This window comes from Tamandua tetradactyla, chromosome 10, assembly GCF_023851605.1.
Source record: "Tamandua tetradactyla isolate mTamTet1 chromosome 10, mTamTet1.pri, whole genome shotgun sequence".
In the NCBI taxonomy this organism is placed as follows: Eukaryota; Metazoa; Chordata; class Mammalia; order Pilosa; family Myrmecophagidae; genus Tamandua; species Tamandua tetradactyla.
The window spans coordinates 7390092-7415736 of record NC_135336.1 but is presented as its reverse complement, the minus strand read 5'-3'; the positions used below and the strand labels follow the sequence as shown (position 1 = coordinate 7415736).

The 25645-nt window shown below is 40.4% G+C and overlaps 1 protein-coding gene and 1 long non-coding RNA gene across 5 annotated transcripts in view; one reads left to right on the top strand and one right to left on the bottom strand.

Annotated features, from left to right (window-relative positions):
* LPP (LIM domain containing preferred translocation partner in lipoma) overlaps positions 1–5064 on the bottom strand; it is a 696418-nt gene extending 691354 nt beyond the window's left edge. For 2 of the 4 annotated variants that reach the window (XM_077117860.1, XM_077117864.1), the window contains exon 1: positions 4900–5062. The gene's annotated coding sequence lies outside the window, so the exon portion shown is untranslated. Of the gene's footprint in view, positions 1–4709; positions 4761–4899 lie in introns of those variants that run through there. The other 2 variants (XM_077117865.1, XM_077117861.1) reach the window with 2 other exon arrangements.
* Positions 1–24657, top strand: part of LOC143648198 (uncharacterized) — a 39049-nt gene extending 14392 nt beyond the window's left edge. The window contains exon 3 of the long non-coding RNA XR_013158437.1: positions 24427–24657. This is a non-coding gene — a long non-coding RNA (uncharacterized LOC143648198). The remainder of the gene's footprint in view (positions 1–24426) is intronic.
* Positions 24658–25645: the final 988 nt, after the last annotated feature.

Below are 25645 nucleotides of genomic sequence, written 5' to 3'. Positions count from 1 at the left end.
TCAATTCCCTTCTTCATCTAACAAATATTTCTAAGCGCTGGGCACTCTTCTAAGCACTGGAAATAAGGCTATTAGCAAAGTACCTAATCATAATCCTCTCAGATGGGGAACAAAGACAAGTAAATACATAAGGTCAGGTAGTGGGGATTTATGCCGTACATTTATTAAACAGTTACTGAACATCTTCAAGATTCAGAGATGAGAGGGATTCAAAGATGAAAAATCTAGTGCTATTACTAGGGTCTGTTTCCGCTGCCAGAAAATGCATCTGCGAGTTCTCAAAATGCAAATGACCCACATGAAGCAAGTAAGCTATAGGGGGGACTTCAGCTGATCCCTTGCACTCCTGTGAGTCAGAAACTTCTAGGAGGAAGGGGTCAGCATGGCCTAGGGAAGAGCAGAAGCTATCTGGCTCAACCCCAAAGAGCATCTAGCATTGGGACAGGAGCTATATGATCAAGAACAATAATTGGCATCAAGATCTTCTGTCACTTCCTTACCTGGCTATTTTCTTGCCCCACCTATTTTCCATAGGGATTCTAATCCTTATCACTTCAGATAATTTGCTAGAGAGGCTCTGTCCTCTCCAGTCAGGGTTGGAGAGAGAAGACACCAAAGAATAGAAGGAACGATAGCATCTGAAGAGAGATGAAAGGGGGCAAGGTGCATTCGTGTAGAAAAGAGAAGCCTGCTTGCCCATTGGCCCAGTGGATGGTGCCTAATTAAATTCCAAGAAAGGACGCGAACAATGATTTGACCTTTACTTGCTGTGGACACAGTAGGTTGCTATAGATAAGGAAAAGGTTTGAAACTCAGTCATGTCACATGTGCCTCTCCAAATATTTTCTCATCTGCAAAATGAGACTGATAAGCATAAAATCTACTTTAATAAATCAGTAGGCAAATTATAAAAGCACATGTTAAGTGCTCAATTTTTTTTAAATATCATTATTATTATCATTAAGGAAGAATGTTAGGAAGATAAATATCTTATACCCTTAACTCTGGATTAACTGCTTCCAGACATTAATCCCATTAACCCTCTGGTAGCCTCCCACGATATTCATAGACAGTCAGGAGAAGTGAAATCCCCATAAAGACAGTCAACGTCCCATCCTATTTCTGAGATCTGTGCTAAGAAGACACCAGCCATTTCCTCCAACTGTCTGGGTAAGCAAGTGCGGGCAGCCTAGAGCCAACTCCTACAACACAACTCCATCCCTTCCTCCTTCCTCTCACCCTCATGTTCTCCACCTCAACTGTATCTTAAGCCCATGGACAGCCACCCAGATACTAGCTTACTGCATACAGCACAACTTTACCTTCCCCCTTCCTCAGAGCAGTTTCTTCTAGCAAGGCACAGCCATATTCCAGGAAAATTCCCCACCCACCAACGCACAGACTCAGCTCTGAGCTCCTAATTACTGCTCTGGGTCAAAGTCTCAGGTTCACTCAGCAAGTTACTAAATGTGTTACTATGTCTCTTTCATTCCCAGCCAAATACCTAATTCCACAGAAACGGTTGCAGAGGCCCTGCCCAGCTTGTTCTCATAGGAATCTCTACAGATCCATTTAATGGCCCCTTAGCGTTTACGACATAAATTTAAGCCTACTTAGCAAAATTAGAAGTCTCCCTTTCTCCATCTTCCACAGCCTCCTTTATGCCAGCCATTCAAAATGCAGCCTCAAGAATAAACCATCTTCTTCCCTACATCTGCTATCTTTGCCTAGTAGGTCCCACTCTCACCAGTCCTTCCACTTGGGCAACTACTACTTAGCCCTAAAGATTCCATTTAGACATCACTCCCTCTGTGATGGCGTCCCTGCAGTAGTTCCTGCTCAGGGCAGGGCAGCCAAAGCATACCCCATTACAGTACTGACATCCTCTTTCCACAACACACCCCTGTCTGCTTCTCAAGGGCAGAGACCCAGAGCAAGGCAAATTGGAGACCCCAGAACACGTGTATTTGATGCACTGCTATTCTTCTCTCTTTGCTCCATCCTCTGATTTCACCATGCAACCTGGCATCTTCTATCTCCCTGTCCATTTTCTATTAAGTGCAGCAAGTCTCTGGCCTAAGAAGGCCTTCCCACACCCATGAGTTGTTCTGTTCTTGGCCAAAATCCTGTCATTCCAGATCTTAAGCCATAGCTCTGAGATCAAATCCAAACTGATTCTCTTCCCCCATTCCCAATTAACCCATGCTAACTCCACAGGAGGATAAAGTCATGGTAGCATCAAGAGTCAAAGGCTCTGGATTCCAATTTTGAGCAGATCCCTAATTAACTATGTGAGCCTGGGCAAGGGTTAAAGTGTCACCTGGCCTAATTCTTGGGTGTTCTTTGAGATTCAAATGGAATCTCTGATGAGAAAGCGTTTTATAAAGTACAAAGCACTGTACATTCATAAAGGGTATAATTAACTAATTTTCTCAAATCTAAGCCATCAGTCATAAGATGTAACAGTATCAATTTATAATGAAAAAAAGCTGCTCAACAATGAAACATTTATGATTATAAGACATCCCAACTTCAGTGACATTACATATGAAAAAATGTATTTTAGAATTGATGAAATATAATATATTCATCTCAAAAAAAGAGAGGAGCCTCCTATAAAATTTTCATGATATTTGCCAATGGTGCATAGTATGTACTCTATTATACATGTCAAATGAACACATACTAGTAATAGTTTCAAATCAAATTATTGCCTTCCATCGGAATTTGGGTAGCAGTAACTTTCCCACTGCCATTTCCTCCCCTCCAAATCATGTCACAGCCCAATGAAAACCCTCAAATCACGACTTTAAAGTCATATTCAAACTCCTGCACCCAGCATTTTTAAGGGCCTTCATAATCAATCCTCCTCTCCCATGCACTATCACCTGGAACTAACTGTGCACCTTTCCCATAGGAATCACCTCTCACTCAGAATACGTGGCCCCAAGAAGGGTCCTACTCAGTCCCAGCCATAGTAACCAAGTCAGGAGCTCAGCTGCTCTTCTGCATCACCAAAGTCAACTCTAAGCCGACCCACTGTTTATATGGCCCAAGATCTGCACTGTCCACTGGTCAGACAACTAATCTCAATTATTTATCTTGCATCTAAAGATTTCAGAATGTAAAGGTCTGGGTCATGTGGTTGGGAGGCAGCCTTACAAACATTTAAGTAAAAGATCCATGCTCTAGGAACTGCGGAAAGAGGAAGGCTGATTATGGGACAGAAAGGACCCTACTGAGAATGTGGACTACTATTAACTAGCCCTGTGAGTTATTACCCACTCTCTCTCAGCCTCTATTTCCCTCTAAGAGTGAGGGAGGGTGAGGATGGGGTAGAGGGTTGGCTGCTTTCTAAAGGCACCCTAATCCCGTTTCCCTCCTTCTACTTTAAGGCTCTCTAAAACTGCAAATGTGTCTTAAGGGGTGAGCCACTAAGTCACTAATATCTTAGCAAGAATGAGTTTTATTGGGAAGGGAAGAAACCTAGAAAAGGGGGTGGGGGAAAGAGAAAGTGGACAGGAAAGTAAAGTAAAAGTCTGATATTAAACAACTATCTCAGAGATAACTCTGAGTTTTTGCTGATGGGGTTTTTGTTGGGGGCAGGAAGTCTGAATCCTTGGAAAGGAAAGGGATGGAAAAGAGAAGCGAAAAGATGGGAAAGGGAAGAGAAGGAGTGGGGAACAGAAGGCAGGACAAGGCAAGAGAAAGAAAAGAAAAAGAAGAGAAAAAAAAGGAAAGGAAGCTGAAGAGCTCCTACTGTCCCCTTAGGACCCGTCGGTCCCACAGACACTGCCCTGTTCCCCTACCTAGGCAGTATTCCACTGATTATCTCATCTCTTGTACCCTGCTCCCAACAGATTAATGTTGACAGTTTCATCCCCACTCCCCCAACACTTTATTTGGTTCTCTCTGGTCCTGCAGTTCTCTTGCGGAAATGCCCTTCCTCCATGCCACTCGCGGGCTTCGGAAAACTCCCCCATTCTTCGATATCCCTGATTTACAGTACCCAGCAAGTAAAAATTGAAACTGTTTGCCTGGTGCCCTTTCCCCAGCCCTGAGCACTCTATATTTGGTCAGGTTTGGCTCCCTGGTTCGACTGTGCACTCCCTGAGGGTAGGGACTGTGCCTTCTCTGCCTCTCTGACCCAACACACCCTGCACAGCGCCTGACACACACTGCGTGCTCCAGAAATGTTTAGAGAAAGGGAGCCAGGGGACAGGAACCATCTATTTTATTTACGGCTCAGCCTCTCGTGAATGGCTCTGGGGGAGGCCCTTCTCTCTACGCCTTAGTTGCCCCGATTGTAAAATGGGAGAACTCGGAGGATCCAGTACCCACGCCCTTTCCACTGTGACAAGTGTGATTCCGCGAAAGCTCTAAGCAGCCGGGGGTGGCCCCGCCCCCTGGGCGCCCAGAAAAGCCCCAAAACAGGGCGCGCCGGACAGGGTTCCAGCCCCGCCCAGCCTGGGGTCGACGCTTCCCGAAAAACTCTGGGTCCCCCTCCCCCACGGCGTGCACCGGGTGATTGGGCCGCGGCCGGCACTTCCGCACCCTGGGCCCGGCAGCCCTAGCAAGGCGCGCTCCCGGTGCCCTACGCCCCGCGCTCCTGACACCCCGGAGGCGCTCCGGCCCGGGTAGGGCTGGGGGTTCCCGAGGCGCGCGCGGGCGGCGGCTGGGGGGGAAGGAAGGAGGATTTGCAACAATACCTCAGGGAGGAGGCAGCCGGGGCAGCAGCGGCGGCGGCTGGAGGCGGAGGCAGAGACCGGGGAGGAGGTGCCCGGGCACTCCCCCGCCCATTGTCCCCAGCCCCGGACAGGCCCGGCCCCGCGTCCCGCACCGGCCCCACGGAGCGCGCCGCCCGCGCCCGGAGCCCCGGACCGTACAGTCAGCCCTTACCTTGCAGCGCCCGGCTCTCCCCCGCTCGCTAAAGCTACTTATCCCGGGAAAGCTCGCGCGGGGCCCGGGAGGCAACCCACAGACAAAAAGTGAAACTTCGGCAGGGCTGGAGCGGCTGCTTGCTGGTTGGTGCCTTTCCCCCTCCTTCCTCCCCACCGTCCCCACCCCCTCCCCTCGGTCTCCCGTGCGGTGCCCTGAGCGCTGGAAGCTGACGTCAGGGGCCCGAATTCCTGACTTTGCCTGCACGCATTTGTCCATGTAAGGTATGGGAAGGCGTGTGCCCGCGGGGCCGCCGCGCAGCGCTCGCCTGGCGGGGGAGGGGACGCCCGCCGAGGGCAGTGGTTTGGCCAGAAGGTGGGCGCTCTGAGCGCATTGCATTTCCTGGGAGGAAGAGGAGGAGACGCGGGAATGCAGGAAAGAGTGAGGTGTAGAGGCTTTTCCTGCACTGGAGGAAGAGGAAGGAGATGTAGAAAAAGGAAGCGGCCCGAGTTTGGGGGTTGCTGGAGGAGTGGGGGAGCCTGCGTCTCCAAGTTAGGGCGCTGAGCCTGGGCGGAGGGGAGCCTGCCATGGAATCCCCTTCCAAGATGTTGCTCGTGAGCCCCACCCTGGATTCCCGGCAAAGTCTCCAAACTTACAGGGCGTCGGAGCTAGCAAGGACCAACTTCCAACTGGTCACTTCACACGTGAGAAAACTGAAGTTCTCAGAAGAGAAATGACTTGCGCAGGGTCAGTACACTCAGCAGATGCAGGAGTGGAACCCAGGTGCTCTGCCTTCCAGCAGAGTTCCGCCGCCAGGCAGAACCCTGACTCTCTCCTTCCCATAGAGACAGTGAGCTGGGTTAGAAGTCAGCGGGCAACGCGGACCACCCGGTGAGGTGATTTTGTACCTCCCTTGCCCCTGGAGCAAGTTCCTGGAAGGTTGTGATTGACAGTGAGCTCCTAATAGCCATATACGATCAGTTGCTTCAGAGCAACTCCCTTGTCCTGTGCTCAAGTAAACAGACCCCTAAGTTTAACGTTTACCTCACAGGCCTCTCCAGAAGTCCAGAACGCTAACTGAGTGAACTGGTTTGAATAAAGGCAAGCGCTCTTGGAAAGTTTGAGTTGGGTTTTTTTTCCTTTAACATATGTAAATATGAACCACGATGAGAACATCTACTTTATCAAGGGGCTAATATGCGGGGCAACCATTGCCTGGAAGGTGGGGACTTTGTTTCCTTTATTTCTTCCTACTGGTTTCTAAAATAATAATCCCTCACCTCGGCACATCATACAAGCACTTTTTCACCAATTTATTGAATCTTCATGTAAGTTAGATGAGACATTGTAGTACCCCTTTTACTTCTGAGGGGGAAATATTCAGGTACAGTGACTTGCCCAATGTCACAAAAGTGACTGGGTCAAGCGCTTCCCGCCTCAAAAAAAAAAAAAAAAATCCAGGTCACCTGACTAATCTCATGATTTTTTTTTCACCCAACTTCCTGGTGGAACCTAATCCATTCATGAATATTACTAAAAGAACACAGTGACCTTACGGTTCATGAAATCTCCAAAACTTTGTTCTTTTGGTGTTTGATGGGATTTTTTTAGTAGTAGTTAAAGAAATAAATGTGAAAAACACATTATTGCACTTGTTAATCAAGCACCTTCTATGTGAAGGGTCTTTGAATTCAGACATTCCTGGATCCTAATTAATTTTTGTTTTCAGCTTTCTGATCCTACATAACAAAAATGCAAAAGTAGTAGCAGCAAGACAAAGTCAGAAGTACCTGTTCCATACAATAATTAAATAATTTTCTCTATGTACCTAACACTGTTTGAAATAGGAAATATGAGCAGTTAAAATGATTTGTTCTGACCTAAAATTCCAGATGGTTCCTAGGCCAGATAAGCTCTGAAACCCAGAGGATATCCGTCTCTCCAAGAGCATCAACTAGTTTTATTCCCTTACCCCATAATGACAGCACCCCTTTTCAACATGAAGAAGTTAGAATGGTCATTGCCCAAATATCCCTAAAGATTGGGAGAAGGATCAAAGGAGTATAAGGAGTTGTAACAGAGAGGTTAGGATTTAACAACTGAGTATGACTGCTGAATCATACTGATATTTCTTTTTAGTCTCCAGTGTCTAGAAGGAAATACCTGAAATTACAAAACTGTAACACATACCATACTTTGAAATTTGTTCTATAACTACTTGTTAAAATGTACTTTGAAATGTATCTACTTTTTTGTCTAAATGTTATATTTCATAATAAAAATGTTTAAAAAAACTCAAAAAAAAATTATTTGCTCTGGAGCTTTAAACAGATCACCCCAGAATTCCTCACTCCATCTTCAACATATCAGCAAACCCATGTCAGAGTGCTACCTTTTAGTATGAGAAAGCCCCAATATTAAATCAAGTAAGAAAGGATTTGCCCAGTCTTGATTGGATGTAACAGGACTTGACCAGCATTTCGGGGTTTTTTTTTTTTTTTGCCCCAGTAACCCACTTATAAAGAATAATAGGATTCTAATGGAAGTTAATAAGGTATAATTAGAGTCATTCATTCTCCATCATACACATTATAAGAGTGCTATATTGGATCCAGAAATGCTACCAATTACATTGGAATTGTTGTTTGGGTGTGTTGGGGAAGATCACTGTGTTTCTTCTGAATAGTTATGAATGGCTCAGGTGGGCATAGTGTTAGCATGAGCATTATATAAAGACAGATATGTATATTGCAAAAGATACTTGCAACTTGGGAGGTATTCACCAGGAGCATAAGCAACAAAGTCATAAACTGGCTGCTTGGTGAACTAACCATTGTCGGTAGTACAAACCCAAACAAAAAGCCTCATTCTTATGTGCTGTTCTGGTTACTTTTGCACCTTCCCGTTCCTCAACATCCCTACAGCAACACTTGTTGTGGTCAGGTACTTGGGCCAGAAGGGAAGACTGTATAAATTTTGAGACTCAATGCTAGAGAAATGTGGTTTATCAGCACAGAGACTAGAAGCAGCCCAGAATTTCAGGTCAGCAGGGATAGTATGGGTCAAGGATTTCACAGAGGTGATCTGAAGGCCTACGGTAGCATTCTCACTGTTCCAGTGTGTTGTACCAAAAGGCCTTTAGGCAGGACAGGCCATGGACCCCACCACTCCCTTTCATCCTTTACACTCCTTTATCCAAAAGTTCTTTTGTAGCTTAATATTTCTGGGTGCTTATGATATGCCAGGCACTGTTCTAAGGATTTTCATATGCAATTCATTTAACCCTTGCAAAAACCCTCTGAGGTAGGGATTATTGGTTTCTCTATTTGGACTATGAGGAAACTGAGGCCCAGGTAGTTAAGTAGCTTGCTCAGACTCCCAGAGCAAGAACTTGGAGAGCTGAGATTCCACCCTGAGCCCAGGCAACATGGCACCTGCTCATCCACTGCTGAGTGGTCTCAGTTTGAAAACTCCAGTGAAGAAACCCAAGATCTTCCAACTGAGAGGAAAGGTTATAAAGAGGCTATTAGAAAAGTAATAAGGACAAAGGGGCCACAGAAGATGAAAGGTAAATACCAATCTGGTGTGGCCTTTCCCCAGCTTAAAACCTTTCAGGCCAAAATTCTTAATATGGTTTGCACAGCCCTTCATGATTTGACATCTTCCCCCTCATTTCTCCCAGTTTTTCCATGCCCCTACCTGCTCCAGCACATCAAAGCTGCTAGTGGTTTCCCAATGGCATCCCACCTCTTCATGCCTTTGCACAAGTTCTTTTTTTCTCCAAGAAGCTGTCTTCCTTCTACATGTACCTCCAACATCACCTCCTTTGAGAGGCCTCCCTGCCCTAGGGCCATCTCTAGCCTTGTTCATTGACCCAGTTGTTTGTGTTCTTCTTTTTCTTCATCAAAGGCAGAGGAAGAGGGAGAATTGGTGGGGCTGGTGAATTTAAATCAGATACCTTCAATTTATAGGTATGTCTAAGAGTTAATTCTGGAAGACCTCTTTTGTTGCTCAGATATGACCTCACTCTCTCTAAGCCCAACTCTGTAAGTGAAATCATTGCCCTCTCCCTATGTGGAATGTGTCATCTAGGGGTGAAAGTGACATCCCTGGTGGCGTGGGAGATAAGTCTCAGAGATGAGTCCTGCCCTAGGTACTGTGGTATCAACAATTCCATCTGGACCAAAAGGGGGAAAAGAAGTGTGACTAATAAAGTATCAGTGGCTGAGAAAGTTCAAATAGAGTCAAAAGGCTACTCTGGAGGCTGCTCTTAGACAAGCTTCAATTAGACATTGCTACCTATCATAACTTGCCAAACTCCAATCAAAGCCATTCTAGCCAATCCTAAAGAACACCTAGGGCAATATATAAGATCCTACAAAGGTTCCATGCACTAAGGTAACTTTCCATAAACTTACAATCTCCAGATGGGCCCCTGGACTAGATAAGTCCTGAAACCTAGAGGGCCCAGCCTCTCCAGAACATCAGCTAGTTCTAGCTTCCTACACCATATTAGTGACAGACCCTTTCAACATGCAAAAGTTGGAATGGCCATAACCCAAATACCTGTAAAGAATGGACTAGAAAGATCAAAGGTGATGGTGGAGTTATATAGAGAAGGTAGGGTTTAACATACAAATATGATTGCTGAATCATTAAATTGATATTTCTTTTAGCCTTCAGTATCTTAGAGTAGCTAGAAGTAAAAGCCTACAATCGTGGAATTGTAATCCATACCAAACTCTGAAATCTGTTCCACAATTAATTGTTGTGCTGTACTTTGAAATTTATTGCTTTTTTGTATAGATGTTATTTTTCTCAAAAAAGTCGATTGTGGTGATAAAAAAAAATATTTATTCCCTTTAGCCTTCTATATTCTGAGTAGCTAGAAGGAAAAATCTGAGAGGATGGAATGGCAATGACAAACTCCGGGATCTGTTGTGTAACTACTTGTTGAAGAGTGCTCTGAAAATTATTGCTTTTTTCTTTCTTTCTTTGTATATATGTTATATTATATGATAGAAGAAGTTGAAAAAAAAAAATCAGATACTTTCATCAAAATGTGAGGTCTGGATGCAAGTACACCCGTAGGAAGGGAGAAGAAATCAGTTGAACCCGATCATTTTGAAGTAGAACCAGGAATTTGCATGGGGAGAAGCAAAGGGAGAAAGGTTCCTGGTCCTTGCCACACCCTAAAACTGCTGTGTGACCTGATGACAGCTCACTTCCTCTCTGGTCTCAGCTTCTTTATCTATACAATTAGGTTCTCGAATTTGATCATAGCTCTTGAATTTGACTCTACATTCTACCCAGTGGCTGAATTCATCTTCCTGGAGCACAGCATGCCATATTATAATGTCAACTTGCAAAAGTCCCATAGTGCTAAGTCCAAACCTTTCAGCTGTCCTTCCCCGGTTCCATGTTTGAAGTCCTAAGGGCTTTTTTCCAACCATAAACTACAAACTCCCCACCATTACCACTTAAATGCACACACATACACACATGCACACACACAGCTTCCAGCACTTCCCTACTTCTGAGCCTTTTCTCCTTTAGTTTTCTGCTCCTGAAATACTTCTATCTTCTAAGAAAGATGCACACTCGATTATCCCATTGCATGGTAATATTTCGTAGGTGTATTTGATCTCCTCCTCTCAAATATGAAATCTTTTAGAATTCATATTTTGTTCATCTCTGACTCTCCAAGAGATTAGGCAGTACCTGTCCATTCAGGAGCAGATATTATTCAGTGAATGAGTGAGCGAATCCCTCATGTCTGCTAGAAAGGCATCATACTGGATGCCTGATCCCTGGAAGACTCTCAGGTCATCTTAGAGCTAGGGCCAGGAGGGAGGAAAGCAGGAGGACTATTTGCTGCTTGTTACAATGTGTGCATTGTCTTAGGGCTTCCCCTCAGATTTAACAAGTATAAATTTTATAAATTAGATCAGAAGATACAGTTCTGATGTAGAAATGGATAGGAATTAAAGCAATGGTTATTTTTGCAACTTTAGAGCAAGCAAATTCTTAAAAACTACCCAAGGTCATTTTTTCTAGGAAGAACTAAGTACAACTGACAGTTTTAATATTTTATGTATCCTATTGTATAGTCAAGCATAGTTCTTTTCCCAAGAACGTAGTACTAGTGTGTGATGCAAACAAGACCTCTGCATAACTCTGGTGAGAATAAGCACCAGCCTTTTGTAAAGAGAGGAAAACTTGATACGGTAAACAGTAGTGGAATGCTTTTAGCAAAGGTAGCATTGAAGTTAATGAAGCAGTTTACAAAAGCTTTGTCTTTTCTCTGTTCTTCATACCTTGCTTTACAATGGAAAAAAAAAATTATTTCAGTGTGTGTGTGTGTGTGTCTGTGCATACTTCCTAAAGAAATTCTTCTCCCTTTTTGGAGTATGAGGTCTTTCTCTTGGCAGGGCGGGGGGGCAGTGTGTGTGTGCAGAAATGGTGTCATAAACTACTTTCTTTATTGGCCAAGAGGAATCAAGGCTCTGTGGACAATGGCTTCTATCTACCCCATGGATTTCGGTACAAATTTACCCAGTTTTCAAGCCCAGTATTCAGCCAGTGGCTGTAGAGTTACCACTGTTTGCATTTTACCAGAATACAGACTCAGAATGTATTTGGGGCTATCCCAACTCGATGTCCTGCACCAGTCTGGCTTTTGACCTCCAGTAAGATTTTAAAAACATATATCATGCACCTTGTATCATTTACCTAAAACTTCAGTTGCAAATATAAATCTAACCAAAGGTTTAGGACTATATCAGGCAATGTAGTCTGGCAGTGGGGACTATCTGTGGAAGCCAAGATAGTATGGACAGTACTTTTAGACAGTTCAGGGCACCCATTTTTGTCTTCATACATCAGCAGCAATTGGTACTGGGTGATCTCCAGGGGCTCGTGTCTCTCTGGCTCCTTTACAAAGCTGCCTGGAGTTGTGTGACTGATGAAGGAGGGGGCGTGCATAGTACTTTTAGAACCCTTGGGTTTCCTTCCAGTGAGAAGTTTCAAGGAGGCTCAAACACAAAGGAAGACAGTTTATACCATCTTTTTGTTCTAACATCTGACTACTGTGCACCTACTGTTCTAGTTTGCTATCTGCTGGAATGCAATATACCAGAAACAGAATGGCTTTTAAAAGGGGGAATTTAATGAGTTGCTAGTTTACAGTTCTAAGACTGAGAAAAATGCCCCAGTTAAAAAAAAAACAATCTAGAGAAATGTCCAATCTAAGGCATCCATTCAGGGAAAGATACCTTGGTTCAAGAAGGCCGATGAAGTTCAGGGCTTCTCTCTCAGCTGGAAGGGCACATGGTGAATATGGTGTCATCTACTAGCTTTCTCTCCTGGCTTCTGGTTTCATGAAGCTCCCCAGGAGGCGTTTTCCTTCTTCATCTCCAAAAGTCGCTGGCTCGTGGACTTTCTGCTTCGTGGTGCTGTAGCATTCTCTGCTCTCTCTGAATCTCTCTCTTCTCCAAAACGCTTCCTCTTTTATAGGACTCCAATAAAACAATCAAGACCCACCCAAATGGGTGGAGACATGTCATCACCTAATCCAGTTTAACAACCACTCTTGACTAAATCACATCATCCAGCAAGATGATCCGATCACAGTTTCAAACATACAGTATTGAACAGGGATCATTCTACTTTTATGAAATGGGATTTTGATTAAAACATGGCTTTTCTAGGGGACATACATCCTTTCAAACCAGCACAGCTACTAACTATATTAGGCCTGGAGACACAGTATTGAGAAATATAGACACAGTCCCTACCTTTCATGGTAACACAAAGACGATACATGATATCAATTTACATGATATCAGCTCCAAGGGAAGGGAAGGGTCAGCTGAGATAGCTTGGCAGAGACCTCCCAAAGAACCTTGGTTTGGACTTGATCATCTGCTGCAGCTGCACACGTCCTTTGATGTGATATTTGATGTGATAGAGCAAGCAACAAGGAGCCTGGAGATCCCACAGGCCTACCCCAGAAGGACCCGTTCGGGCCACACAAACATCTAGCACCCATTTTTGTCTTCATACAACAGCAGTAGTTGGCACTGGATGATCTCCAGGGGCTCGTGCCTTGCTGGCTCCTTTATGAAGCTGCCTGGAGTTGTGTGACTGATGAAGGAGGTGGCCTATATGTGGGGATAGGCTTTAGAATGGCCTTCCGGCCTGATTCATGGCTGTGATGAACAACCTCATCCACTCCTCAGGTTGCAGAGCAAACACCAGGGCGGGAGGGAGCATCTCAGCCCAACGACAGGTATTTGATTAAATTCGTATTTCCAGTTGCAGCTTTAGGTGAATGAAAGGAGGTACATGATGTATGTTTTGAACAGCTTAATTGAGGTAAAGTTTATATAACATAAAATTATTTCCTTTTAAATGTACAAGTTTTTTTGATTTTAGTAAATTTATAGAACTGTGGAAACATTGCTGCATTCTAATTTTAAAACATTTCCATTGCCCCAAAGAGAAACCTTATGCCTACTCCTTCCCCACCTGCGGTTCTAGGCAACCACTGACTTACTTTCTGCCTCTAAAGATTTGCCCATTTCTGAATATTTCATATAAATTGAATTATATAACGTATTGTCTTTTGCATCTGGCTTCTTTCACTTTCCATAATGTTTCCAACGTTCATCCATGTTGTAGCAAGTAGCACTACCCCATTTCTTTCATTGTTGAATAATATTCCATTGTATGGATATACCACATGTTGTTTTTCTCACCATCAGTTGGGAGATATTTGGATTATTTCCACTTTGGAGCTATTATGAGTAGTTCTGCTATGAACATACACGTAGGAGCTTTTGTGTTATCATATATTTTCATTTCTCTTGGTTATATGATATTTTAAAGTGGAAAAAAAAGTGTTTTTAAAAAAAGGATCTGAAAGGGTGTGTTCTAAGGTTTTAAAAGTGGTCATCTCCAAGAATAGGATGAGTTCTTCTTTTTGCTTATCTAAATTTTCTAATTTTCTTACAAAAGCCATATATTGCTTTTAAATTTTCCTGTCTTGGTAATAAGATAAAGACAATAGAGCTCTTTCTTTTTTTAAGACAAAGAACAAAAAAAATATTTGGAAAGATGCAATTACTCATTTTGCACTTGAATCTTCTCAGCAATCCATACCAGATGGTCTGTGGTAAAACATTATTTTGAAATATTTAATGAGATTTTTACCCATACTTCTAACCCTTGACTCTTCACTTACTCAGTTAGCTAAGATAGTCTCTGTTAGTGGTATTTCAAGAGAAAGGGAGGTGTAGCCCTGAATGAGATTAAGTTTCTCCTACTTTATAGAATAAACTTAATTTTAATTGCAAGCCCCCCAATTATAGGCAATTTTTAAAAAATTTTATTTCTTGCTTTTAAGTATCTGAAATAATATCTCTTCTACAGAATATCACCCTTTATTTGAGAACCCTCAAACTCAACATGACTCACAATCAAACTCTCCTCCCTTCTCCCCATCTCCACTCCCAATCATTACCCACAGCCATTTTGGCTTTCTCGCTCTCCCTTGCCCCTCTTCTCTAGCTGTCAAGTCTGGCTGATTCTGCCCTTAAAAGAGTTTTCCCATTTGTCCCCTTCTTTGAGGTTAGGTTCTCATTACAATGAGTGTCCCATCACTGATACTTTTAGCATTCACAGATTTAACTGTGTGAGCAAAGAGAGAAGAGAGAAGTAACAATTTAAATGCCACCAGAAATCCTCCTCCCCAGGGTTCTTGTAAGTTTAAGATAAGAGGTGAGAACCTACCACCCCTCTCACAAGTGGTTTCAGTCTCTGCCTTCCTCTTATGGTACACTCTCACTATGGCCACTGTTTAGATACCTGTGTTTTAGGTAGCTTGTCCCTTAGTTAAAAGCCAGCTGCTTCTGGTGCTCAAACAATAACCAGCAATGGGTCCCGAAGCTGGAGGAAAAATGGGTTGTGTCAGGTTCCAATGTGGTCGCCTTCCTCTTTATTTTTCAAGGACAATTTTCACTCTGGGCAATTTCCAATATATGCTTTCATTCCCGTCACTAATCCTTACGTTAGTCAAGATTCCCTCGTCGCCAGGAAATTCCACATGTGTTTTGAATACCCACTATTAGCACAATTCTCAAAAAACAAAAACAGAAGCAAAAAAATAGGTCAATAATTCATGTTTGTATTCCTAAAATGATGTTTTAAACCAAATGGACTAGTGTTTCATCTCTCATCTGAACCTTATAAAGCCACAGTGAGGCACATGGTATTATTTCATTTGTCAGTCTTGACTTATGGATGAGCACAGCACTTTAATATCTTACCTTATGATCCTGAACACAGCTAGCTCCAGGTCACACAGGTGGCTGTGTGAGTGGAGTTTCAAATACTTACAGGACACTGAGAAATCGCTGATCACAAGCTCTAGCTTCCTTCCAACAGGCTGGTTTATTATGAGTTTTCTCTTTGTCTGTAACACATGTCACAATCAACAGACAGGGAAAGAATTGGAACCCATCAGCATCTTCTGAGCAAAAATATGTGGCCTGAATGGTTTTGGTGGCATTTAGAAATTCCAAATAGGACAAGACACATTTCTTTAGGTCCCCCTTACCTTGTACAGGTGAAACACTCAACCCTGTAACTAGGCACAAGGGAGGCTGTTCAGCTAGAAATCAGACCACCTGGGTTCTAGTCCCAGCTCTACTGATGAAGTCGTGATCACTAATGCTCCCTGAGCCTTATTCATTCATTTATTCATTCACCTCTTGGATGAGGGTCCTAACCCCTGCCTCACCTTCCTCTGTTTCTTTATAGCATAAATCAGACAAAATAACGAATATAAAAACACATTGCAGCTTCAACTAGATATTGCTAATTGCCATGGTATGCCAAACCCCAATCAACAATATTCCTGTAAACCCCGAAGAATACCCAGGGGTCTATCTGAAACACTATACATGTTTCACTCACTAAGTTTATTTTTTCAAAACATATAACTTCCAGATGGTTCCTAAGCCAGATAAGCCCTGAAATCCAGAGTTACTAGTCTCCCCAAGAGCATCAACCAGTTGCATCATCCTACCCCAAAATGTTGATACCCTTTTTCAACATGAAGTTAGAATGGCTGTTGCCCAAATACGCCTAATGAGTGGGAGAAGGATCAAAGGAGAAGGGGGAGTTTTATCAGAGAATATAGGATTTAACAAATTTAGTATGACTACTAAATCACTATACTGATATTTCTTTTTAGTTTCCAGTGTCTTAGAGTAGCTGAAAGGAAACACCTGAAATGATGGAACTGTAACCCATACCATACTCTGAAATTTATTCTAAAACTATTTGTTAAAATGTACTTTGAAATTTATCACTTTTTTGTATATATATTTCTCAATAAAAATGTTTAAAAATTACATTGCAAACTCTAAACACTATGCAAATATATTGAATATTATAATTGGAGTTCACAATTCCTAATATTTCTTCTCCTTTCCTTACTCAACCTTTACACCACTGCACACAGAGTTGTCCTCTTAATGTTCTTTCATGGTCTATTTGACCCTTAATTTGTCAACCTATTGGTAAGAATGAATCTATTAAGCCACAAATTGACCCAAATGCAATAAATATCAAGACTTGATTTCCCTAGAGCATGGATAAGAAGACTTTCCAGAACCGAGTTCTTAAATTGATGATTTCTGAAATGATGTCTAAATGTTCTGACTGCTTTTATCTAAGGAAGAAAAGTGGGATGATGTCTGAATCTTCAATTAAATTCTTATAGCACATGGCTTTGACATTTTATTCCTACCTCTGATTACAATTAAAGGATTATGCATGATCACCGTGGCAGATGTAGGAAAAATCAACAGATTTGATTTTGCTTCCTTCTAGTTTATGATGACTATGTGAGTTAAAAAAATTATCTAAGTTGCAGTCTTTTCCGTTGCATACATACAACTTAATCAAAAGCTAACTAGCCCAGGAGACCCAGGTTCAATTCCCTGCCCATGCACTTCCCCAAAAAACAAACAAACAAATAAAAAACCAAACAAGCAAAAATTCAACAAAATCGTGCTGCAATAACAGGATACTCATATAGAAAAAGGATGAAATGTGACCCAGCCACATAGCATAAAAAAAAAAAAAAAAACAGTTAACTAGCTTTCATTGGGGTGAAGAATAATGTGCCAGTTTGAAACTGTTGTGTACCCCAGAAAGCCATGTTCTTAAATCCTGATTCAATATTATTGGGTGGGATCTTTTTGATTAAGTTATTACCATGGAGTTGAGGCCCACCTAATTGTAGGTGGGACCATTTGTTCAGATGGTTTCCATGGAGATGCATCTCTACCCATTCAAGGTGGGGTTGCCTGCTGGAGTCCTTTGAGAGGGAATGATTTTAGAAAAAGCTTCACAGCCAACATAGAGATGCAGAAAGAAAATGTCTCAGGGAAAGCTTTCTGAAGCCAAAGGACGAGCAGAGGGAGAACATCCATTGGCCCTTTCTTACGCAAAGGTATCTTTTTCTGGATGCCTTAATTTGGACATTTTTATGGTCTTTGAAGTATAAACTTGTAAATTCCCTTTTTAAAAGCCATCTTATTTCTGGTATTTTGCATTTCCGTTAGCATTAACAAGCTAAAACAAGTAAAGAGAATCAAGAGTCCTGGGCATTTTATCTATCCCTGTCGTGAACTCACTGGTTGACTATGAGCTGATAATCTTTCATATTAAGTTTGGCCTTCTAGAGAGTAGATATAATGCTAGAGCTCTCCCTGAGCCAACACTTTCAACATTGAATCAGAACCTACAAAACACTGTTGATGACCTAGCAAAGGTATGTTGCTAGTTAAATAGGGTGACTATATACTCAAATGCTCTGTACAATTCCAAATTACGCCTTTTACCTCTGGGTAATACTAATAACACCACTTTTCACTCTCAAAAGTGGCCAATTTTGGACAACTGTTTGTTTTATCTAATTATTATACATTTATTACATATCTAATTGTTCTTGGAGCTTCATTTGAGGCTGCTAAGGTAAAACACATTTCCCATTTCTTAATTTTTTTCTGATAAACATATGTCTCTCATATAGGAAATTGAAACAGAAATATGGAAAAGGGTAAATAAAACATCATGCATGCTATTTCTAACAGTTAATATTTTGGTGTATTCTCTGTCATGTTTTTCTGTATACACATATAATCATGCAGTATACAGATATTTTAAAGCAGTTTTTATTGAGATATGTTCACATACCATACAATCCATCCAAAGTGTACAATCAATGGCCCCAGTGTAATCACAGAGTTGCTCATTCATCACCATAATCAATTTTAGAATATTTTCATTACTCCAAAGGAAAACCCCATATGCCCTAGCAGTCACCTCTCAATTCCTCTCTCCTTCCTCAGCCTTACAAAACCAACAATCTAACACTGCCTCTAAAAATGTATTTATATTTATATTTTATATAAATGGAATCAAAATATGCACAACTTTGTCTCTGGTTCTTTCACCCAGCATGTTTTTTTAAAAATTATTATTGTTTTTAATTAGAGAAGCTATAGGTTTACATAAAAGTCATGTAAAAAATACAACATTCCCATATATCCCCCCCTATTGTTGACGCTTAACATTGGTGTGGTACCTTTGTTACAACTGATAAAATAATATTAAAATATATTATTGTTAACTATAGTCATAGTTTACTTTAGGTATGTTTTTTCCCCATATACCACCCTATTATTAACACCTTGAAATAGTGATATACATTTGTTATAGCTCATGAAATAACATTCTTATATTTGTTCTATTAACCACAGTCATCATCCATAACAGGGCTCACTGTTTTATATAGTCCGTGCTTTTATTTTCTAACTTTCCTGCTAGTAATATACATGACCTCCAATTTTCCCTTTCAACCACATTTAAAAACATAATTCAGCATTGTTAACTACACCCACAATAATGTGCTACCATCACCACTTTCCCTTTCCAAACATTTGCAGTCAACCTAGATAGACATTCTGTGCAAATTAAGCCTCAGATCCCCGTTCTCTACCCTGGTAACCTATAGAGTCTGACTCTATGAGTTTGCTTATTATAATTAATTCATATGAGTGAGATCATACAATATTTGTCCCTTTGTGTCTGGCTTATTTCACTAAGATAATGTCCTCAAGGTCCATCCAGTTGCTGATTGTATCCAGACTTCACTCCTTCTTACAGCTGAATAATATTCCATAATATGTTGTGATGGTTTAAAGTTGTATATACCCATAAAGTCATATTCTTAGAGCTAATCTATTCCTGTGGGTGTAGATCATTATTGGTGGAACCTTTTGATTAGGTTAATTCAGTTGGGGCATGCCCTAGAAGGATCTTAATCCTCTTACTGGAGTACTTTAAAGAGGATGAAACAGAAAAAAAGGAAAAAGTCATAGAAGCTCAGACAGAAACACACAGAAGACAGAGGAAAAGACTCAGAAACTCAGAAAGAAAGCCACAGATGGAACCACCAGAAGCTTAAAGCAATGAAACCTGGGAAAGAAGTACCAGCAGATACCACCATGTGCCTTGCCATGTTACAGAAGAGTCCAGGATTGCCGCATTGCCTATTGATGCCTGGATTTGGAAGTTTTCATGGCCTCGGAACTGTAAGATTGTAAGCTAATAAATCCCCATTGTTGAAAGTCAACCGATTTCCAGTATATTTCCTTATGTTAGCTTTAGTGAACTAAAACATATGTATATACCATATTTTGTTTATCCATTCATCAGTTGATGGATACTTGGATTGCTTCCATCTTTTAGCAATTGTGAATAATGCTTCTGTGAACATCAGTGTGCAAATGTCTGTTTGAGTCCCTGTTTTCAGTTTTTCTGGGTATATACCTAGTAGCAGGATTTCTGGATCATATGACAGTTTTTTAATTTCCTGTGGAACTGCCAAACTGTTTTCTACAGCAGCTACACCATTTTATATTCCACCAGTAGTGAAGGAGTGTTCCTGTTTCTCCACAACTTCTCCAACACTTGCGATTTTCTGCTTTTTCAATAGTGACCATTCTAGCAGGTGTGAAATGATATCTCACTGTGGTTTTGATTTGCATTGTCTTAATAGCTAGTGATGCTGAACATCTTTTCATGTGCTCTTTTTTTAATTTTTATTAATAAAACCAATCACCATACAATATGAGCATTCTTTTTTTATCACATGGTTGTATATTCAGCATCATGATCATTTCTTAGAACACTTGCATCAATTCAGAAAAAGAAATAAAAGGAAAACAGAAAAAAAATCATACATACCATACCCCTTACCCCCCTTTCATTGATCACTAGCATTTCAATCTACTAAATTTATTTTAACATTTGTTCCCCTATTATTTATTTTTAATCCATATGTTTTACTCATCTGTCCATAAAATAGATAGAAGAAGCATCAGACACAAGGTTTTCATAATCACACAGTCACATTGTGAAAGCTATATCATTATGCAATCATCTTCAAGAAACATGGCTTCAAGAAACACAGCTCTACATTTTCAGGCAGTTCCCTCTAACCTCTCTGTTACACCTTAACTAAAAAGGTGATATCTACTTAATGCATAAGAATAACCTCCAAGATAACCTCTCCACTGTTTGGAATCTCTCAATCATTGACACTTTATTTGGTCTCATTTCTCTCTTCCCCCTTTCAGTCAAGAAAGTTTTCTCAATCCCTTGGTTCTGAGTCCCAACTCATTTTAGGATTTCTGTCCCATATTGCCAGGAAGGTCCACACCCCTGGCAGTTATGTCCCATGTAGACAGGGGGAAGGCAGTGGGTTTGCTTGTCATGTTGGCTGAGAGAGAGGCCACCTGAGCAACAATAGAGGTTCTCTTGGGGGTGACTCTTAGGCCTAATTTTAAGTAGGCTTAGCCTATCCTTTCTGGGGTTAAGTTTCATATGAACACACCCCAGGATTGGGGACTCAGGCTATTGCTTTGGTTGTCCCCATTGCTTGTGAGAATATCAAGAATTCTCCACTTGGAGAAGTTGAATTTTCCCCCTTTCTCACCATTCCCCCAAGGGAACTTTGCAAATACTTTTTTATTCCATGTTCAAATACTTCTGGGATTTATTGAGGCATCAGTCTGGACAAACCCACAAAATCCCATGCCCTACTCAAGGTTCTATGTACTTATGGTGTTCAATTAAGCTGTCCACATAAGTTATATTAGGAAATGCACTAGTCGAAATATAAATTTTGTACCAAATAAATATTTTTTGCTTTAGTCTCACATATAAGTTAAAGTTTTAAAATATTAATTACCATCTATTTTCAACACCCTGCATTATTGACATTCCTTTGTTCTTATTCATGCAAAACATTTTTAAATTTGTACATTTAGTCACTATCATTATACACTCTAGGCATTCCTAGATTATACCATCTCAGTCTTTATCGTATATCTTTCCTTCTGATTTCATTTGTGCCCCCTTCATGAGATTTTTAGCCATTCTTTGGACACAGGTCCATTCAAGTCTTTTGCTCATTCTTACATTGGGGTGTTCATCTTTTTATTGTTGAGTTGTAGGATTTCTTTATATATCCTGTATAGTAAACCCTTATCAAATATATGGTTTCCAAATGTTTTCTCCCACTGACTAGGTTGCTTTTCACTTTCTTGACAAAGTCTTTTGAAGCACAAAAGTTTTTAATTTTCAGGAGTTCCATTTATCTATTTTTTCTTCACTGCTTGTGCTTTGAGTGTAAAGTCTAAGAAACAATTGCCTACTACAAGATCTCAAAGATGCTTCCCTGCATTTTCTTCTAGGGGTTTTATGGTCCTGGCTCTTCTATTTAGGGCTTTGATCCAATATGAGTTAATTTTTGTGTAAGATGTGAAATAGGTGTCCTCTTTAATTCTTTTGCATATGGATATGCAGTTTCTCCAGGACTATTTGCTGAAGAGACTATTCTTTCTCAGTTGGGTGCACTTGACAGCCCTTTCAAATGTCAATTGACCATAGATCCGAGGGTCTTTTCTAAATTCTCAGTTCACTTCTGTTGGTCAATATATCTATCTTTATGTCAATACCATGCTGTTTTGACCATTGTAGCTTTGTAATCTACTTTAAAATCAGGAAGTGTGAGTTGTCTAAATTTGTTCTTCTTTTCCAAGATGTCTTCAACTATTTAGAGCCTCTTACAATTCCAAATAAATTTCATAATTGACTTTTGCATTCTGGAAAGTAGGCTGCTGGAAATTTGATTGAAATTGTGTTGAATCTGTAAATCATTTTGGGTAGAATTAACATCTTAATAATATTTAGTCTTTCAGTCTATAAACACAGAATGCCCTTCCATTTATTCAGGCCTTCTTTAATTTCTTTTAGCTATGTTTTGTAGTTTTCTGTGTACAAGTCCTTTATATGCTTGGATAAATTTATTCCAAGATATTTGATTCTTTCCCTTGCTATTGTAAATGAAATTTTTCCTTTATTTCCTCCTCATAATGCTCATTATTAGTGTATAGAAACACTACTGATTTTTGCATGTTGATCTTGTATCCCACCACTTTGCTGAGCTCATTTATTAGCTCTAATAGCTTTGTTGTAGATTTTTTAGAATGTTCTTTATATAGGATCATGTCATCAGCAAATAGTGAGCGTTTTATTTCTTCCTTTCCAATTTGGGGGCATTTTATTTCTTTTTCTTGTCCAACTGCTCTAGCTAAAACTTGTAGCACAATGTTGAATAACAGTGGTGATGGTGGGCCTCCTTGTTTTATTCCAGATCTTAGAGGGAAAGCTTTCACTCTTTCATCAATGAGTATGATGTTTACTGAGAGGTTTTTCTATATGCCCTAATTGTGTAGATGAAGTTTCCTTCTCTTCCTATTTTTGAAGTGTTTTTATCAAGAAAGGATGATGGATTTTGTCAAATGCCTTTTCTGCATCAATCAAGATGACCCTGTAATTTTCCCCCTTCAATGTTAATATGGTGAATTACTTTAACTGATTTCTTTTTGTTGAATGACTCTTGCATACCTGGGGCAAAATCCACTTGATCACATTGTATAATTTTTTTAATGTGCTGTTGGATTTGATTTACAAGAACTTTTTGAGGATTTTTACATCTACCTTCATTAGAGAAATTGGTCTTGTACTTTCCCATTTTTATAGTATCTTAATCTGGCTTTGGAATTGGGGTGATGATGACCTCATAGAATGAATTAGGTAGTGTTCCTTCCTGTTCAAATATTTTGAAAAGTTTGGGTAGGATTTTTATTAATTCTCCTTGGAATGACTGGTAGAATTCACCTGTGAGACCATTTGGGCCTTGGATTCTCTTACTTGGGAAGTTTTCGATGACTGATTCAACTTCTACTTGTAATTGGTCTGTTGAGGTCTTCTCTGTCTTCTAGAGTCAGTGTAGGTTGTTAGTGTATTACTATGAATTTGAACAACTGATTTTATGGTTAACTTACATCATAGGACTTCTTAAAGTGAATATTTCCTGAGTTCCTATTAACATGGAAGGCCCTAAACATGAGATTTACTGGAATAGTCATAGATCCTAATCTAAAAGAACAAAGAGTACAATAAGCCATGTATATACTCATACTTTACACAAAGTAGAAAGCTATTGCATTTTAAAGTTTTATGGATGTTCAGAGAGAGGAATTACTTCTATTTAATCTTTTATTCTTTCAGAAATATTTTCAAGTATGTACTGCAACTAGGTATTCAAAAGTGAATAAGATATGCTTAAAGTGTTTGCTAGAGTCTAGTTGGGGTTATAAACAAATATATATTTAATTACTATAGAGAGAATATGTGTTAAGATAGGAACGAGTCCAGAGTGCTTTGGAGGTCATAGAAAGGACACCTTCTTTGGGGGGACAGGGAAGACTTACTGAAAGAGCAATACATAAGATCAGCCTTGAGAGAAGATTAGGTATTAGATAGGTAAAGAAATGTAAGGCTAGCGGGAGTGCTCCAGGCCATGGATACTATATATGTGAAGACTGAAAATTGTGAGTGCATAGTAGGACCAGGGACTTAAATATAGTTCATTATGGCTTGAGTATTGAATGTGAAGGGAATGATAAAATATGAGTTTATGAGCAAGAAGGCAACAGAACTGGCAAAATTAGACCAACGTGGGGAAGAAAAAATTATACAGAAAAAGGAACAGAGGAAAGTACTGTGGTATGGTTGAGCAGCAGTCAATCTATCCTGGACAGTACACTTTATCCAAAGCCCATGGAAGATTTTTTAGCAAGGGATGGGCTGAGCAGAGATGTGCTCAGAATGGTTGATCTAAGCAGCGTGATTGGCAGTATGCAGATAAAATTACTGCCTCCGGTCCCTACTAGACTGACTCATCACATTTGAGTCAATCTGCATTAAAACAAACATGTCGAGCATATTTTATAATTACTTGTAAATCACTTAATCCAATACTCTGATTTCATAGGTGAGGAAACTGAGTTTCTGGGCAAAGTCTATACCTTACCAAGTACTATTCATTTCCTCCAACAGATTTCTATTTCCACTTTCTCAGAGCTAGAAAATCCCAGCCCTATTGAACAAGCCTGAAGACACAAGGAATTGGGTCAGAAGTATAATGTGACATCCAGCTCTCCTCTTGGAATGGGTTTTAACCAGTACACAGATGGACAGAGTAAGATCAAGGTTCTACCTTGTTTGCAGTTCTTAAATAGACCAAATGGCTACTCATTCAAAGAACAGTAAGCAAAAAATAAGATTGCCATGGAGTCTAGTTAAAAATAAATTGATTGCATCAGACAGGGCTCTTCATTGTAAGAAGTGAATTGGACTCTGTATTAGCTAGGGTTTGCTAGAGAAACAGAATCAGCAGAAAATATCCATAGATATAAAATTTATAAAAGTGTCTCACATAAGCATGGGAACATAGAATCCAAAATCTGTAGGGCAGACTGTGAAGCTGATGACTCGAATGAAGGGTCTGGCCAAAGCAGGAAGAAGAGAGTATCTCTTCTGAATCCTTCTTAAACGCCTTCCAGTGATTCAATTAACCATCATTCATTGCAGAAGACACTCCCCTTGGCTGATTACAAATGCAATCAGCTGTGGATGTAACTGTTGTGATCATGATTTAATTCTGTGAAATGTCTTCATAGCAACAGACAGGCCAGCACTTGCCCAACCAGACTAATGGGTACTACCACCTGGCCAAGTTGACACATGAACCTGACCATGATCATCTATACTTTGTCTGTTTGGTAGCTATATACATCACCTTAAACCATACTTAAATTCTAAATAGAAAACAAGAAAAGACATCTTTTCCTTGACTAACAATATTTAACTGTCCTACATAACTGGAAACACATTAAAACTCCCCCAGAATAGAGTGCAAGTCGTTGGGTAATATTCATTCTTAAACTTGATATCTTATAACTTAAATACTATAATATGAAGAAAACAGCATTACTGTCCTCATTTCTGTAACTGATCACATGATTGTAGTTCATATTTATCACTACCTTCTTCTACTACCCATCCCTGTTCCCATTATCCTCAACAAGCACTTTAGCTGGCCATGGTTCTTTGCCTGGTGAAGTGACTCAAACTTTCATTACTGAAGTTTCAGAGCCATTGATAGTCCTACCTGGATTGGTGTTGCAGTTTTCCATTGATTATAATCACAGGGCATGGCATTACTAAAAGATGCCCTAGAGGATCTCCTATATCCTAAGAATATTGTGTAGTTACA